Below are 15884 nucleotides of genomic sequence, written 5' to 3'. Positions count from 1 at the left end.
GGTTTCCTTTCATTTTCTACCTTATTGGTGAATGCTTTAGCAGGAGCGGGTAGGACTAGGTGGAAGGATGGGAGATGGGCAAAGGGGAGAGCTCAGCTTCACCAGCATTTATTGAGCATCTGCTATGTCCAGGCACTGTGTAGGGTGTGACAGCTGAGGGAGAGCTCCATAACCAGGCATTACTGTGCAGAGAAGGCAAGGGAATGTCACATTCAGAGGCCCTGGGGTGTGAAATAGAAGGCTTATAGGAGCACATCAAGTAAGGCCCCGGGGAGAGGGATTCAGATGACATTTTGAGGACCCTGGAGCCACGGAAGATTTTTAGAATTTTAATTGAAATTTTATTGGGTGTATTAAGTTCCATACAATTTTATCACCTGTGTGGTTTTCTGTCTCGAGATACTAAACAGTTCCACTACCACAAGGATCCCTTCCCTGGGCCTTTGATAACCACACCCCCTTCCTCTGACCCCTTCCCTCCACTGCCCACCAGAGCTAGGGAGTGATCTGTGAGGAGGGTAAGGAGGAGGCAACGGAGAAGTCCCCATATCTGCCTGGGAGAGCTCACAGGGGTCAAGGTGGGCCGTGAGTTGCAGTGCCAAGTTTGGGGCTTGCCAGGTTAGCTGTGGCCACCGGAATGTCCAGGTGGAAGTCTTTCGGGGGCCAATAGAGTTAAATATCCATGGTTTAGCAGAGATGCCTGGGATGGAGGTGAGATTTGGGAGTTTCCACCTACCCCTGCAGGTGGGCAGTGTTTGTCCAGCCATGGGGTAGAGTAAGAGAGGACTGAGGAAGGAGCCACTTGCAGGCGACAGTCCACGTCTGCACAGGGGTCCCTTGTTTTGCAGCCAGCTGCCTCCTTGGCCCTGGCAAAGCCCTGCTCTTGCGTAAGGAGCCCTCTCTGTGCAGAGGGCTCTTCCAGCATGCCCACCCCGCACCCGGGAGCCTCCGAGCCAGGCACAGGAGGTCCTTCTGCACAATGGTCCCCCGCTTAGCTGCGTCCTGTTCGGTCTCCAAGCACAGGGCTTGTTCATCCGAGCCCTGCCATTCCAGGAAGGACCCAGAGGTCACAGAATCCAAAGCGTTGAATTTACCAAGAATAAATCTAGTCCTCGGAGGAGAAGAGGCTTGGCCAGGGCCAGAGATGTGATCTGGCCGAAAGGGGGCTGTTTACTCGTTCAGGATGTTTTGCCCCTACAGGAAAGGGAGGTGGAACTCAGGCCAGACGGAGCCAAGTTTCTGAACAGTCATTCGACAGTTTTTATTGAGCGTGTACTATGTGCCAGGCAGGGCCAGGGTTTTCGGGATAGAAGGTGGACTAGGCACGGGCCCTAAGGCTAGTGGACAAGGAAGGGTTAAATTCTGGGAGCGCTGCGGGGGATGGGTGGGTAGAGGAGTCTCCCGAGGAAAGGCCCCCTCTAGGGCTTCTCAGGCTCCGGAAACCCGGGCGCGAGGAGCCTGGGAAGGGCTGCCCCGAGGAGCTCCCTCCGGCCCTGGGAGTGGCCGCTCTCGAATTACAACAAAAGAGGCTGGAGGCCGGGCCTGCCGCCTCGGCTGCCTTCGGGGAAGGGGGTGGGTCCGGGGAGGGGTTTGCCGTCCTCCTGTGGTTAAAAGTAAGGCGGAAAAGAGCAAACGCGCGACTCTGGCGTGCGGCTGCCTACGCTCGGGACTCGCTTTCTCCAGCCGTCGGAGACCTCGGCCCCCGCCCTCTGCTCGGGAAGGGGGCTCAGCGGCGGCGGACGCGGAGAGAGACCACCGTAGAGAGCGCGGTCCCAGCCTGGCTACTGCTGACCCCAGAAACCAAGTAAGAGCGCTTCCCTCGCCACCGCCTCGCCGAAGCGGTTCGCGGGAAAGCGGGAGCGTCCCTGTTGGGTCTCCAGGCTTAGCCCTGCGCGGGGCTGCGTCTTGACAGTGCTTGGGGCGTTCTCGAGGACTTCTTGCGAGAACGATGCGAGGACGTGCCAGCTCACGGGTCCTCCTGCCCCCCACGGGTCCCCCTGCCGCCCCGGACGGCCCCGCCTCGTCTGGGCCGGGCGCGGCGCTGGGTTCCTTGACCGTCCCGAGCCCCCGTAGTCAGGCGGGATGGAGCCAGTGGAGTCTCTGTGCGCGCTGGGCGTCTTGGAGAGTGCAGCGCTGCTCGAGGGACAGCGTCTATGGAGTTCTGATTATTGAGGAGTGGGGGACGGGGGGCACAGTTCAGGCCCTCGGAGCTGTGGTTTTGGGGATGGAGAGCGGGCTGGCTGGGACGGAGTGGGGGCGGGGAACCCCAGGGGCTGAGCCCGGGAGCTGTAGCGTCACTGCCTGGACCCGGTTCGCCCCCAGCCTGCTAAGGCTGTGGGAGCGCGGGAGCACCCTGAGTCCGGGAGCGGAGGCGCGCGCGGCACGCCAGGTATGTACTCCCAGGTCGCCCCGGCTCTCCGGGGACCGGGGACCCTCTCCCGCCGTCGTCACCGAGAAACTCTGGAGTTGGAAAAACGGGCACGAGCGAAGTTAAGGGTACAGCTGACGCCAGTCTTACGCCGTTGGTCCCGCGGTCCCCAGTGGTACAACTTTACGCAGGCGCTTTGCCCACCGCGCCCCCTCTCACCAGCCCAAAGCTGGAAACCTTCCAGGTGTAGCTGCCTGCCCGAGGTGTCCCTGGAATCGGTGCTGGAACAGACATGATTGGGAGAAACAAGCGAGGTTCCTTCCTCTCCATGCGGAGGGCTAAGACCATCAAACCGCAGGAGTGTGGGGTGGGGGTGTGGGTGAGGGTAGCAGGGAGGAGAACGCCGCAGAACACGGCAGGGGAGGGGCTGAACTACTCAGTGTGGTTAGGAAACCGAGTCCTGATGAGGAGAGAGATGTGCATGACAGGCAGAAACATGCTCCAAATTACTTTTGTCCCTAAGGTCTTAGAATTGTGGAGATCTCAAACGCAGTGCTTTTTTCTCTCTCTCCTAGGAAGAAAATCACTGAGGCCCAGGGCCATTGGGTTAGTCAGTGTGGGGACTGAAACGCGTACCTCTTACTCCAGGTCCCTCCCTCATGCCTCCGCTAGCCTGTCTGTCCTGGAACCCCGAATCGTCATTTGTCATCTTTGGTGGAATGAATTAGTTATTGATGGTGTGTCATGTACTTAATGGTCAGGGATGGGGTTTAGGCTGGAAGAGGAAAAATTCATTTCCCTGGTCAGTTCCCAGATAAGTGACTGACTCACTGCATCTTGACTTGACAAAATTTTTAATCTCTCTCCTCACCTTTGTCCTGTTCCTCTTCCTGATCCCTAGTATCTGCCCTGGAATGACCATTAGACTTACGACAGAATGCATGCACCCCGTGGGCCCCTGGTGGCTACCCGGGCTCACCTCAAGGGAATTGAATCTTACTGATTGTGCGAGTGCACGTTTGTGTATTCGTGTGTGCACGTGTATGTGTGTGTGCCCGTGAGTGCACGTGTGTGCAAGGCATGGTTATGTTCGTGCATGTGTGTGAGCATACGTGTGTGCATGTAGTATGTATGTGCATGTGTGTTCCTCTGCATGTGTGTGCACACCTGTATGTGCATGCATGTGTATTTGTGCGCATGCTTGCTTGTGTATGTGTGCATGTGTGCACTTGTATATGTGCATATGTGTGCACATGTGTGTGCACGTGTGTATGTATGTGTGTGCATGCACGTGCATTTGCTTCCCTGTAACTTTGTCTTAATGACTTAATCTAAGGTCACCTAGGCATTGTGTGGCAAAGTTGAGTATGAAACTCAGGTCTGAAGACAAAACATGTGCTTGATATCACACATTGGCTGACATTTTAAGCATCACAGATAGGAGATTCTGCAAAGATGCTTCTATTTCTTTTCTTTCTTTCTTTCTTTCTTTTTGATGCAGAATCTCACTCTGTTGCCCAGCCTGGAGTGCGGTGGTGTGATCTCCACTCACTGAAACCTCTCTGCCTCCTGGGTTCAAGCGATTCTTTTGCCTCAGCCTCCTGAGTAGCTAGGACTACAGGCGCATGCCACAATGCCCAGCTATTTTTTTGTATTTTTAATAGAGATGAGGTTTCACCATGTTAGCCAGGATGGTCTCAATCTCCTGACCTGGTGATCCCCCCCGCACCTTGGCCTCCTGTGCTGGGATTACAGGTGTGAGCCACCATACCCAGCCTTCTATTTATTTTCTTTCCAACTGGGCTCCTTGCCTGGCCTCTCCTGGCCTCTTCCCAAGTCCTTGTCCTTTGACCTCTAGATGGCCAGCATGGAAGGGCTTTGTGAAGGAAGCAGATTTTCTGTGCTGGTTGCTGCATGTTTCAGTGTGATTTCTAAAGATTAAATAACTATGATGCCATCTTTAAACCTAAGAAAACTAACAAAAATTCTTTGGTATTATTTAATGCCAAATAGCACTCTGTATTTAAACATTTACCAATTTTCCCTAAAATGTCTTTTTTTTTCAGTAGTCAATGTGAGTTCTGTTGATTTGTGTAACTTGTTACATTCCTGTTTTATGTTACTTCTTTCAAACTACTTTTCTGTCCACTATGTCATTTGATTCTTACAAGGTCCCACTAAAGAGTTAGGTGGGTATTTTCAAACTTATTTCTCAGCTGAGGAAATGGATAAGCAGATGAGCTGTGCAGAGGGCACAGCTTTTGACCCAGGGAGTCAGGGTCTAACCCAGCCTCATGGCTGCAGTGTGGTGGTTCTGGTTCTCTGTGTTACTCATGGATTCCCAGTTGCTCTCTGAAGAGTTCTTCTTGGCTCAGGCTTCATCCCGGGCTTATCACTTCCTATACACCTGCTGTCAGAAATCCCTGTGTAAATATTTACTAATTGGACATTTGGTGCTTGAGATAAATGAAATGCAAAGTCAGGAAGCCAGGGTTTGTTTCATAGCTCATTGCAAAACTGTGAGGGGCTCAGAGCTGCCCTTTCTGAGCTAGAGAGCATTATACTTCCTCATTCTTTGACTTCAAGATATAAAAATAGGATGAGTGAAATGACTGTTGCTGGGATTCCTGGAAGAAACCAAGGTCCCAGAAAGAAATCTGGTCCTCTGTCCCAGAAAGAGGACAATCTCCCCTCTTTGAGCATCACCTGAGTCCTCTAACAACTGGTACCTTCATGCTGGAGCCCTCAAATCCTATGACAGAGAAGTGGAGTTACGTAGGCTTCCCATTGAAGTCCTTAGTTTATGCATGACTTTATTCTGCATTTGACCAGTTAATATATGTAACACCTGATAATGGCTTGGCTGTGTCCCCACCCAAATCTCATCTTGAATTGTAGCCCCTATAATTCCCATGTGTTGTAGGAAGGACCTGATGAAAGATAATTGAATCATGGGGGTGGGTCTTTCCCGTGCTGTTCTTGTGGTAGTGAATAAGTCTCGTGAGATGTGATACAAATGGGAGTCCCTCTTCACACCTTCTCTTGCCGGCCTCCATGTAAGATGTCCTTTTGCTCTTCCTTCGTCTTCCGCCATGATTGTGAGACCTCCCCAGCCATCAGGCCTTGTGAGTCCGTTAAACCTCCTTCCTTTACAGATTACCCAGTCTCATGTATGTCTTTATTAGCAGCGTGAGAACAGACTAATACAACAGCAGAGCCTTCCGCTTTTAGCATTTTCATTACTTAAGTTTGTTGTTGAAATTGAGTGATTAAGAAATTTCTCCACCTTGTTAACGAGACTCTCAAGTTGACAGGATACGTGGGAAAAAGGAATCCCTTGTCACAGGACTCCTACATGTTCTGCTGTCATGCTTGTTACTTTGAAACAGGGAATGAACAGACTTTCCATAAAATAGCCAGTTAGGGGCAGAGAAACTGGTCAACCCAATTCCATTCAAGTGGAGGAACTCAAAGGGGCAAGACATTAACCTTAACCCACCCTGTCTTCTGGCAGCCAGAGATCCTTTTTCCTTAGCTAACAGGCTGTCTCCATGGAGGAAGAATTTCTAGGTGATTTCACATCAGCTGCAGTTGCACAAGCATGATTGCTTCCTTCATTTTAGAGTTTGGGGAGCCTTAGAGCTGTGTTAGTCCATTTTCTGTTGCTTATAACAGAATACCTGAAACTCGGTAACTTATAAACAAAAGGAATTTACTTCTTATGGTTATGGAGGCTGAGAAGTCCAAGGTCCAGGAGCTGTCTCTGGTGAGGGCCTTCTTGCTGGTGGGGACTTGGCAGTATCCCAAGGTGATACAGGACATTGCATCATGAGGAGGCTGAGCATGCTAACATGTTAGCCCACTGAGCATGCTAACATGCTAGCTCAAGTCTCTTTTCCTCTTGTTAAGCCACCAATTCCCTTCCCATGATAACCCATTCATCTATTAATCAATGGATGGATTAATTAGTTTACAAGGGCAGAGCACTCATGACTCACGTCTTAAAGGCTCCACCTCTCAAAACTGCCACATTGGGGATTAAGTTTCAACGTGAATTTTTTAGAGGGACAAGTATTCAAACCACAGAAGGAGATGTCATTTCCCACTCCCAGGGGCTACCTGGCTTTAAAAGAGCAGCTTGTCACTGTCATCGTCCATTTCCCTCTGGAGAAAGGCTTTTGTGGTCAGTCTGCATGGCAGTCACACCCTGGGTGGGCCATGAAGTCTCAGATGAAGTGGCCAGAGGCCACTCTGCTCTAGACCCACAGACAAGGCGGGAATAGCAGTTGCAGGCTAGACAAGGAAAGGCCACCCAGACATTCACAGAGGTGCAGCCAGAGCAACACACAGCTGAGTCTCCTAAGTCTTCAGTCCTGTGGGGGTTGAAGCAAGACATCAGGAATCTCTCACCTGAGTAATTCCACAGATGCACCCACTGCTGTCCAACACAGCACTTGCTCAGCAGGGAACACCTCTTGGCCAAGCGTGTTGGCAGCCCTTCTTCCGTGACCAGTATCAGGGACATCTCTAGGTACCTTTTCAGAATAGCTGGCACCATAGGGAGACCCCGTCCCTACAAAAAAAGAAAAAACTTAGTCAGGCATGCTATAGTCCCAGCTACTTAGGAGGCTGAGGCAGGAAGATTGCTTGAGCCCAGGAGGTCAAGGCTGCAGTGCATGCCAGCGTGGGCGACAGAGTGAGACCCTGTCTCAAAAACAAACTAAAAAAGAATAGCCAGTTGCTAGATGATGATAAGGCATGATGGGGACTGTTTAGTTCAGATTTCTGTCCAGAGTTTTAACCAATCTTTTGCACTTCCTGTGGCCCAGACAATATCAACAGGCAAGTGGTGTGTGTGGCAGATGAAAACAAGAACTAGCTCAGCAGAGGCCGAGGGTGTGGTTAGAACCACAGTTAGTAGGTTCTTCTTGTCCAGGGCTTTTGATCCCTTCATTGGGATACCTTAAGTATTATATTTAATTATAGTCTTCTAAGCATAGAGCAATGTTTTCTTTTCAGTTTTTTCATTGCTACAATCCATGTCAGATAAGCAGACGCAGCTGATCCTCTGGATGTCCTGTGGCAACACACAAATCCTCCTTGACGTGTCGCCAACAAAGTGCCGAGGGTATCATCTGCAAAAATGGTGCCACTCGTCTGTAAAACACACACTTACAACAGGAAAACTTAAAGCGATGACTTGTGGACAACTTAATTTGCAGTTTCTTTATAATATCTTTCTGGACCTTGGATCCATGAAGTTCTTGTGCCCCCAGCCTTGTCCCGATACACCGTTCAGTGCCTGCATGACTCGAAGATGTAGTGAGAAAGATAGTTTTTAAAATATCTTTCTAAAACTTTTCTAAAACAATTACAAATAAAAATTGAGTAAAGCACTTTTTTTTTTTTTTGAGACTGAGTCTCCCAGGTTGGAGTGCAATGGTGTGATCTGACTCACTGCAACCTCCACGTTTCAGGTTCAAACAATTCTCCTGTCTCAGCCTCCTGAGTAACAGGGACTATAGGCATGCACCACTATGCCCAGGGAAAAGCATATTTCTGAAGAAGGTTTCACCCGCCCAAAGAATAGCACATATAGGTAAAATCACATTGATCCTAAGTATATACCTATATAGGCTTTTTGGGTTGCTTTTGTGTTTATTGTGGTGAAATATACACAACATAAAACTCACCATCTTTACCTTTTTTTAATTATTATTATTTTTTTGAAACGGAGTTTCGCTCTGTCACCAGGCTGGAGTACAGTGGCGCAATCTCGGCTCACTGCAACCTCTGACTCCCTGGTTAAAGCAATTGTCTTGCCTCAGCCTCCTGAGTAGCTGGGATTACAGGCATACACCACCAAGCCCAGCTAATTTTTATATTTTTAGTAGAGACAGAGTTTCACCACTTTGGCCAGGCTAGTCCTGAACTCTTGACCTCATGATCCGCCTGCCTCAGTCTCCCAAAGTGCTGGGATTATAGGCATGAGCCACCATGCCTGACCATCTTAACCATTTTTAAGCAGTGAAGTGTGTTGACATTGCTACCATCACCATCGGCCATCTCTGGTACTTTTGCATCTTCCAGAACAGCAACTCTGTACCCACTGAACACTAACCCCATTGCCCCCCTCCCACTAACCCCATTCTACTTTCTGTCTCTGTGAGTATGACTGAACTAGGAACTTCATATAAGTGGAATATATGATATTTGTCTTTTTGTGTCTGGCTTGTTTTACTTAGCATGGCTTCCAGGTTTTTTCATGTTGTAGCTTGTGTCAGAATTTCCTTCTTTTTTGAGGCTGAATAATATTTCATTGTTTGGATAAACCATATTTGTTTATCTCTTCCTCCACTGGTGGACATGTGGGTTGTTTCCACCTTTTGGCTGTGAACATTGGTGTACAAATGCCTGTTGTGAATGAACTTACAAAGTCAACATGCCCTTGCTACTACATCAAGAATAGAACATTACCAAGAGTGCATGAATTTAAAGGCAAAGCAGGAGATTTCAAATACATTTCATGCCTGAATATGGCTGCTTCAGCTATACCTCAAGATCTTAGGACTGGAAGTTGATTTTTCTCTACCATGAGGGGGTTTGGAAGAGGTATTTGAAAGAACACAGTTTATAATCTGTGATTTGAAAGAGTCAGTTTATAATCACAGATTAGTTATGAGATTTAAGTAGCTCCTTTCCTTAAAACATCTAGGGATGGAGGATCACCAGCTTAAAAGAGAAACAGACATGCAAATAGACAATGACAAAACAATAACTGATAAATATTTGGCCATCACCCTCTTTTACCACCCTCACCACTGCTGCCCTGGTTCATGAAGCATCTTCAAAACATTTTTTGATGTGCAGAAGTTTTATTTTGATAACATTAATTTACACATATTTTCCTTTTGTTTCTTGTGCTTTTGGTGTAATGTCTAAGAAATCACTGCCAAATCCGAGGTCATGAAAACTTACTCTATGTTTTACTCTAAGGGTTTTACAGTTTTAGCTTTTACATTTAGGTCTTTGATCCATTTCAAATTATTTTTGTAAATGCTATGAGGTCGGGCACTCTTCAGTGGTTGATGGGAGTATGATATGTCTCCTGGATTTTGGCCAGATTGTTGCTGATTTTATAATTGCGGTGACTGAGCCAGTCACGATGCTGGCCACTTCAGCTCTTTACGTAGCCCATGAAGACCTAAAACTCTTCCCCATTTGCAGCCAGATTTGAATCTGAGACCACACTCAGATGCTGGCCATGTTTTTCCAATTGTTACGTGTTACCTTTTAGTCAAATCGCATCTCTTGTTTTGTTGTTGTTGGTTGTTTGTGTAGGGTGTGGGGATTGGATAATATGAACCCAATAGGCACTGATATGGTTTGGCTGTGTCCACACCCAAATCCCATCTTAAATTGTAGCTCCCATAATACCCACCTGTTATGCGAGCGACCCAGTGGGAGATAACTGAATCATGGGGGCAATTTCCCCTGTGCTGTTCTTGTGGTATTGAACAAGTCTCACGAGGTCTGATGTTTTTATAAGGAGAAACCTCTTTCACGTGGCTCTCATTCTCTCTCTTGCCTGCCGCCATGTAAGACATGTCTTTTACCCTCCACCATGACTGTGAGGCCTCCCCAAGTCTCGTGGAATTGTGAGTACATAAAACCTGTTTTTCTTTATAAATTACCTGGTCTCAGGTATGTCTTTATCAGCGGTGTGAAACGGACTAATGCAGCCATCTTGTACCAATCACTTTCTGAATTGCCTTTAAGCAAAATCACCAATTTTGGATTTTCCCTACCCCTTCTTTATGGGCTGCAGAGAAGAGGTGTGTCTTATAGACACTGTGTTATTGGTTTTTACAGTCTGATCCAATCTGAGAGTCTCTGGTAGGCACATTTTAAAGTTTTTGAAATTGTACCTTCCACCTCCCCAGGAAACAACCTGGTCAGAATGAGATTCCACTCAGAGTCAGAGGTGGGCTGTGGGGATTCCCCATTGGTCACAACAAATTATGCCAACAAAGACCTCTTTTTGGAGGCTGGGGAAAAAAATGCAGTTTTGTATGCTTACTTTCTCACCATCTCACTGTGCCCTGAACATTCCCACTTTGTGGCCAGAAATAGACGGGACTGAAGTAGAATCTTTGGCGGGTGGCCAAGTGGACCAGACGGCCCGGGGCAAGCTTGGTGTTAAAAGTCTCCATTCTTGTCTGAGGTGGTTCTAAAGGGTCATCTGGCCCCCGAACCACTTCCCTCATTCTCTGAGCAAACCCCATTCACCCAAGACAGCCTCCTTCTACAAAGGAATGTGTTCCCTATGAGGCCAGAGGCAGCTCTGGACCACAGCTGGGATCACCACTCCGCAGTGTGCTCTGGGCCATGAATGAGGACCATTCATCTCTCCTGTCGGTCCAAGCAGGAATCCCAGGTAGGGAGGGTCTGATGGAGCAGAGAGACCCCACCCTAGCCCCTGACCCAAATGTGAATGCCAGCATCTGGCAGAAATGTCAAGCGGAACATTCTGTCTGGAGGGAAGAATTCAGCTGAGCTTTGAGCTGCACTGTTGCAAGCCATTGCCCTTGGCAGGGTGGGGCACTGCTCCTGGCTGAGAATCGCCAGGTTGTTTATGAGATGCTTCAAATCTGGGGCAGACAGGACTGTTGCTAGGAGCTCCAAGGCACAAGATGTGGAGCCAGTGCTGGGAGGGATGAATCACTTTACTACTTATGGGGACCTGCCAGAGGCCAGGCAAGCAAAGTAGGGTCCCATTGAAGCCGCTTTGTGAGAGTCTTATGCCCCACATACTCATATTAGGGAAAGGGACAGTTATGAGCATTACATCAGGATCTGAGGTCCTGTCAGCGCTCTTAAAAATCTAAAAGCATGATGTCCAAATACAGTGTATAATTTTTGCAGTGCGTTTTCCCCTGTATCTGTACATAGTAGGAATTTTTATTGCTTTTGGGAATAAAAACAATTGTTGCCATTGACTAGGAATCGGTTGGTCACATGGGGCATTATTCGACTGCGTGCCACAGGTCAAGCGTCATTGATCAGAGGCCGCGTTCTAGGTTTCTCCTGTGTTTAAGAATGAACTAGGAAGCCAGTTGTCACTTGATTTTCCAGAAGGTACCTTTAAGCAGGTGAATTCTATAACACAGAATGCCTTTTTAGGTGCATGATGAAATGATTCAAAAGGGATTGCTTTTGGAGAAAGAAAAAAAATTTAAATAGCTTCAAGGAAAGTCTTGATACTGGAGAGTGTTCACATTCCTTCCTAGGCAGCTGACTCAGCTGTCAAGGTAGTAGCCTCAGAAAAAGACCCTGGAAAAGGCCAGTTTGATGTTTTCTTCTTTTCTTCTGTTAGCTCTGCTGGGTCAAAATTAAGTAAGGCTTCATGAAGGATTTTCAAACACTCATCCATTATCAGGACAATACGACTACTGGGATGAGAAAAATCAGGGATTCTGGAATGTACTGGAAAGTTTTTAGGGTGACAGGTGCTTTGAAGGCTAACGATGTCTTACAATGAATGATGCTTGTCAGACAGTTGTAACAGTACTGTTCATGACCAACTCAGAACCTTGGGCGAGATCACGGTTTAGAACCTCCTTCTCCCCCTCCAACCCATCCCTCTTCCCCAGCTCTCAGCAAGATCAGCAGGCATTGGTTGATACAAGCCCTGCTTAAAAGCCTTATTTGCAAACTTGGCACAATTTTGCACATGTGTAATTTATACAGTATGTGAGAAGACAACTTTTTATTTAGATAATTAAGCTTTTTGTTAATATTGTATATTCTTTGCAGCAAATGTACATTTCTAGTGTTTTTTTTTGTGTATATATATGTGTGTGTGTATATATATATTGGAGACAAGTCTCAGCTCTGTCTCCCAGGCTGGACTGGGGTGTAGTGGCACAATCAGTGGTCACTGCAGCCTCGACCTCCTGGGCTCAAGTGATTCTCTTGGCTCAGCCACCCGAGTAGCTGGAAGTATAGGCATTTGCCACTATGCCCAGCCAATTAAAAAAAAAAAATTCTTTTGTAGAGACAGGATCTCCCTATGTTGCCCAAGCTGGTCTCAAACCCCTGAGCTCAAGCAGTCCTCCTGCCTTGGCCTTCCAAAGTGCTAAGATTACACACATGAGCACTACACGCAGCCCATTTCCAGTTTTGAAGTTGTTGCAAGGAGCTGCATCCAGAAGCAACTACCTAGGCTCAGCCCTGGCAGCTCACAGTTCTCCAGATAACACTTAGGGAAGCTGAAGATTAAAATTAAATATAAGCAACTGCATTATGCAGCTTTATATCACTCAAAACTGTAGTAGCTGCTTGAATAACCTGACCTGAATCTAGCAGGCAGCACCTGTTTGAACCAAGATCAGGTTATTTAAGTAGCAACTACAGTTTTGAGTGATACTAAGCTGCATAATGCCATTGCTTATATTTAATTTTGATCTTTAATTTTTACAACTGGCCTGAAAAGATGTTTCATATTTTTCCTTAAAAAAGTTGTTTTTGGCCGGGCACAGTGACTCATGCCTGTAGTCCCAGCACTTTGGGAGGCTGAGGTGGGAGGATCACGAGGTCAGGAGTTTGAGACCATCCTGGCCAACATAGTGAAACCCTGTCTCTACTAAAAATACAAAACATTAGCCGGGCATGGTGGTGGGCACCTGTAATCCCAGCTACTCGGGAGACTGAGGCAGAAGAATCCCTTGAACCTGGGAGGCGGACATTGCAGTGAGCGGAGATCACGCCATTGCACTTCAGCCCAGGTGACGGTGCGAGACTCATCTCAAAAAAATAAAAAGGTTGTTTTTAAGTACATATTATTTCCATTTGAAATCCTGAGACTTAGAAAAATCTTAGTGGGCCTAGGTCACAGAGCTAATAAGCGAAGAGAGAAGATTTGAACCAGGTTCTGCCTGACTAAGCCACTAGCCCATGCTGGTTACAGTCAGTAAAGAGGTGGCAGAGTGTGCTGCGGGCTATCTGAATGGGTCCCTGCACCGGAAGGTGCCCGAGACCCTGGAGGGTAAGCTGATCCCAGCTGGTATTTACAAGGCATACCTTACTCCCTGAGTCCCTGTGATGCGGAGGAATTCTTTGCTGATCTCTCTCATACCCCTGTGTGCCTCTTGCTGGCAAAGCTTATACCAGAATCAACTGTGTGAATATTGTAGTCTTGAATGGATTGCATTGAATGTAAGAGCATTCTCAGCTGCTCAGTCAAGAGCCCAGTGAGACCGTATTAGGGGGATAGTTTCTCCCTTTCTGAAGAGCCAGGCACAACCAACTTTTCCTGGCGGTCTCTTATTTGTGTCAGTCACAGATTTCAGTCCTTAGGCATCTTGACTTGTCCTCTAATTATGACCCACTCCTGGCTCAGCTGTGTGAATAATTAAGGCCATCCGCCACAGCAGCTCACAGACCTCACTCAAAACGAGGTTTGAACAGGATACTCTTCAAGATGGGCTTCCCACCTTGGCTCGTGCCTATAATCCTAGCACCTTGGGAGGCCTTCCCCTTGTGGGCTGTACCCCTGTGTGCCTATGAAAGCTGCATCTCTTTGGAGTGTGTGAAGAGAGCAGTGGAGATCCTCAGCCTGAGTCTCCTGTGTTCTGTTGACCCAGTTGGCAGATGCTCTCTGCTTGCATTAAGGGTAGAGGAGGGTCCTGGAATTTCCACTGTGTGGACTGAGGTGACTTCACTGGAGCAGATGCTTCTTAGACTGTCAGTGTTGAGACGCCCTTGGAGGTCCTCCAAGGTGAATGCTGAGAATAGATCTGCCTGCTTCCTAAAAACTCTTCCCACTGTGGTATCTCCACCAGGCTTTTTTATTTCTTTTAAAGACCTCTGAGCAAGGACTAATAGAACAGGTATGAAGAAGAGAAATGTATCTGCCATTTGTCCAGATGTCCTCAAATGTCTGGATGGGTAGATGGAAATTTATCATATTTGTTTATGCTAAGACATCATGAGACATACAGCACTTATATTTTGTTTTTCTGGAGAGGAAGTCTCACCCTGTTGCCCATGCTGGTTGCAGTGGCATGATCTTGGCTCACTGCAACCTCCACTTGCAGGGTTCAAGCTAGCTTCCTGCCTCAGTCTCCTGAGCAGCTGGGATTACAGGTATGTGATCCCAGCTGTAATCCCACCATGCTCGGCTCATTTTTTTGTATTTTTTAGTAGAGATGGAGTTTCACCATGTTGGCCAGGCTAGTCTCAAACTCCTGACCGCAAGTGATCCGTCCACCTCATCCTCCCAAAGTGCTAGGATTACAGGCATCAGCTGCTGCACCCAGCCTGTTTTTTTATTTTTATTTTATTCAAAGTAAAATTCAGTTTTTTCTTTATTTGTAATCATTTGGTTCCTAGTACATTTCATAGTTGAAGCTCAAATTTTTAAAACCAGAGTAGCCTGTTTAAGTGAATTGGCTGCTGGGCAAGGCTAGACATGCCAGGGTATGTTTGTCTCAGTGACAGGGATAATAACAATTAGTGAATAAGGGTGTCCGCTCTGGTATCTGGCTGGTCTGGGTGCAAAGCCCACCTTGATCACTCTGTAAGAAAATCATGTAGCCTTTCTGTCCCTTGGTCTTTCCTTAGGGAATTACAGATGCTGAAAATGCCTTGCTCAGGGGGCTGTCCAAAGCTGTGTTTGCGTTATGGTAGCCAGCACCGTATGGGGCCACCAGACACTTCCCATGCACTGGCTGGAATTGAGATGCACTGCAAACGCAGAATACATGCTGGATTTCAAAGACTTAGTACAAAAAAAAAAATGCAAAACATCTCATAAATACTTTCTATATTGATTCCATGTTGAAATGATAATATTTGGGATACTTATTGCATCAAATAAAATATATCATTAACATTTATTTCATCTGTTTCATTTTACTTTTGGAATGTGGCTACTAGAGAATTTAAATTTTCTTATGTGGCTCGCATTGCGTTTCTGTTGGGCAGTGCTCATCTGGATGGGAGGATTAAATGAGTGAATACCTCTCAGTACTTTTCACATGCTGATTGATACTGATCAAAAACAGATTGATACTGATGAATGATCAATAAATATACTTGTTTTACTTTTAAACATCCAACTTTGGCTGGGCACGGTGGCTCATGCCTGTAATCGCAGTACTTTGGGAGGCCAAGGCGGGTGGAACACTTGAGGTCAGGAGTTTGAGACCAGCCTGGCCAACATGGTGAAACCCCGTCTCTACTGAAAATACAAAAAAAAAAAGTTAGCCAGGTGTGGTGCTATGCACCTGTAATCCCAGCTACTTGGGAGGCTGAGGCAGGAGAATTGATTGAACCTGGGAGGCAGAGGTTGCAGTGAGCTGAGATTGCACCGCTGCACTTCAGCCTGGGCAACAGGAGTGAAAAGCTCTGTCTCAAAAAAAAAAAAAAAAAATCCAACTTTCTCTTTCACAGAAGCCCACCTTCAACACCAGCGCATGTGGTGTCCAGGTTGCTATATAAAAGTAGAGGTGAT

At 47.2% G+C, this 15884-nt stretch overlaps 1 protein-coding gene across 1 annotated transcript in view; it reads left to right on the top strand.

Annotated features, from left to right (window-relative positions):
• The first annotated feature begins 1636 nt into the window (after positions 1-1636).
• Positions 1637-15884, top strand: part of LOXL2 (lysyl oxidase like 2) — a 93038-nt gene continuing 78790 nt past the window's right edge. Inside the window, exon 1 of the mRNA XM_021665141.2 lies at positions 1637-1804. The gene's annotated coding sequence lies outside the window, so the exon portion shown is untranslated. The remainder of the gene's footprint in view (positions 1805-15884) is intronic.

This window comes from Aotus nancymaae, unplaced genomic scaffold, assembly GCF_030222135.1.
Source record: "Aotus nancymaae isolate 86718 unplaced genomic scaffold, 86718_ANA_hifiasm-v0.15.2.pri h1tg000079l, whole genome shotgun sequence".
NCBI classification, from domain to species: Eukaryota; Metazoa; Chordata; class Mammalia; order Primates; family Aotidae; genus Aotus; species Aotus nancymaae.
Note: the sequence above shows the minus strand (reverse complement) of the source record. Positions and strands in the feature narration are given on the sequence as shown.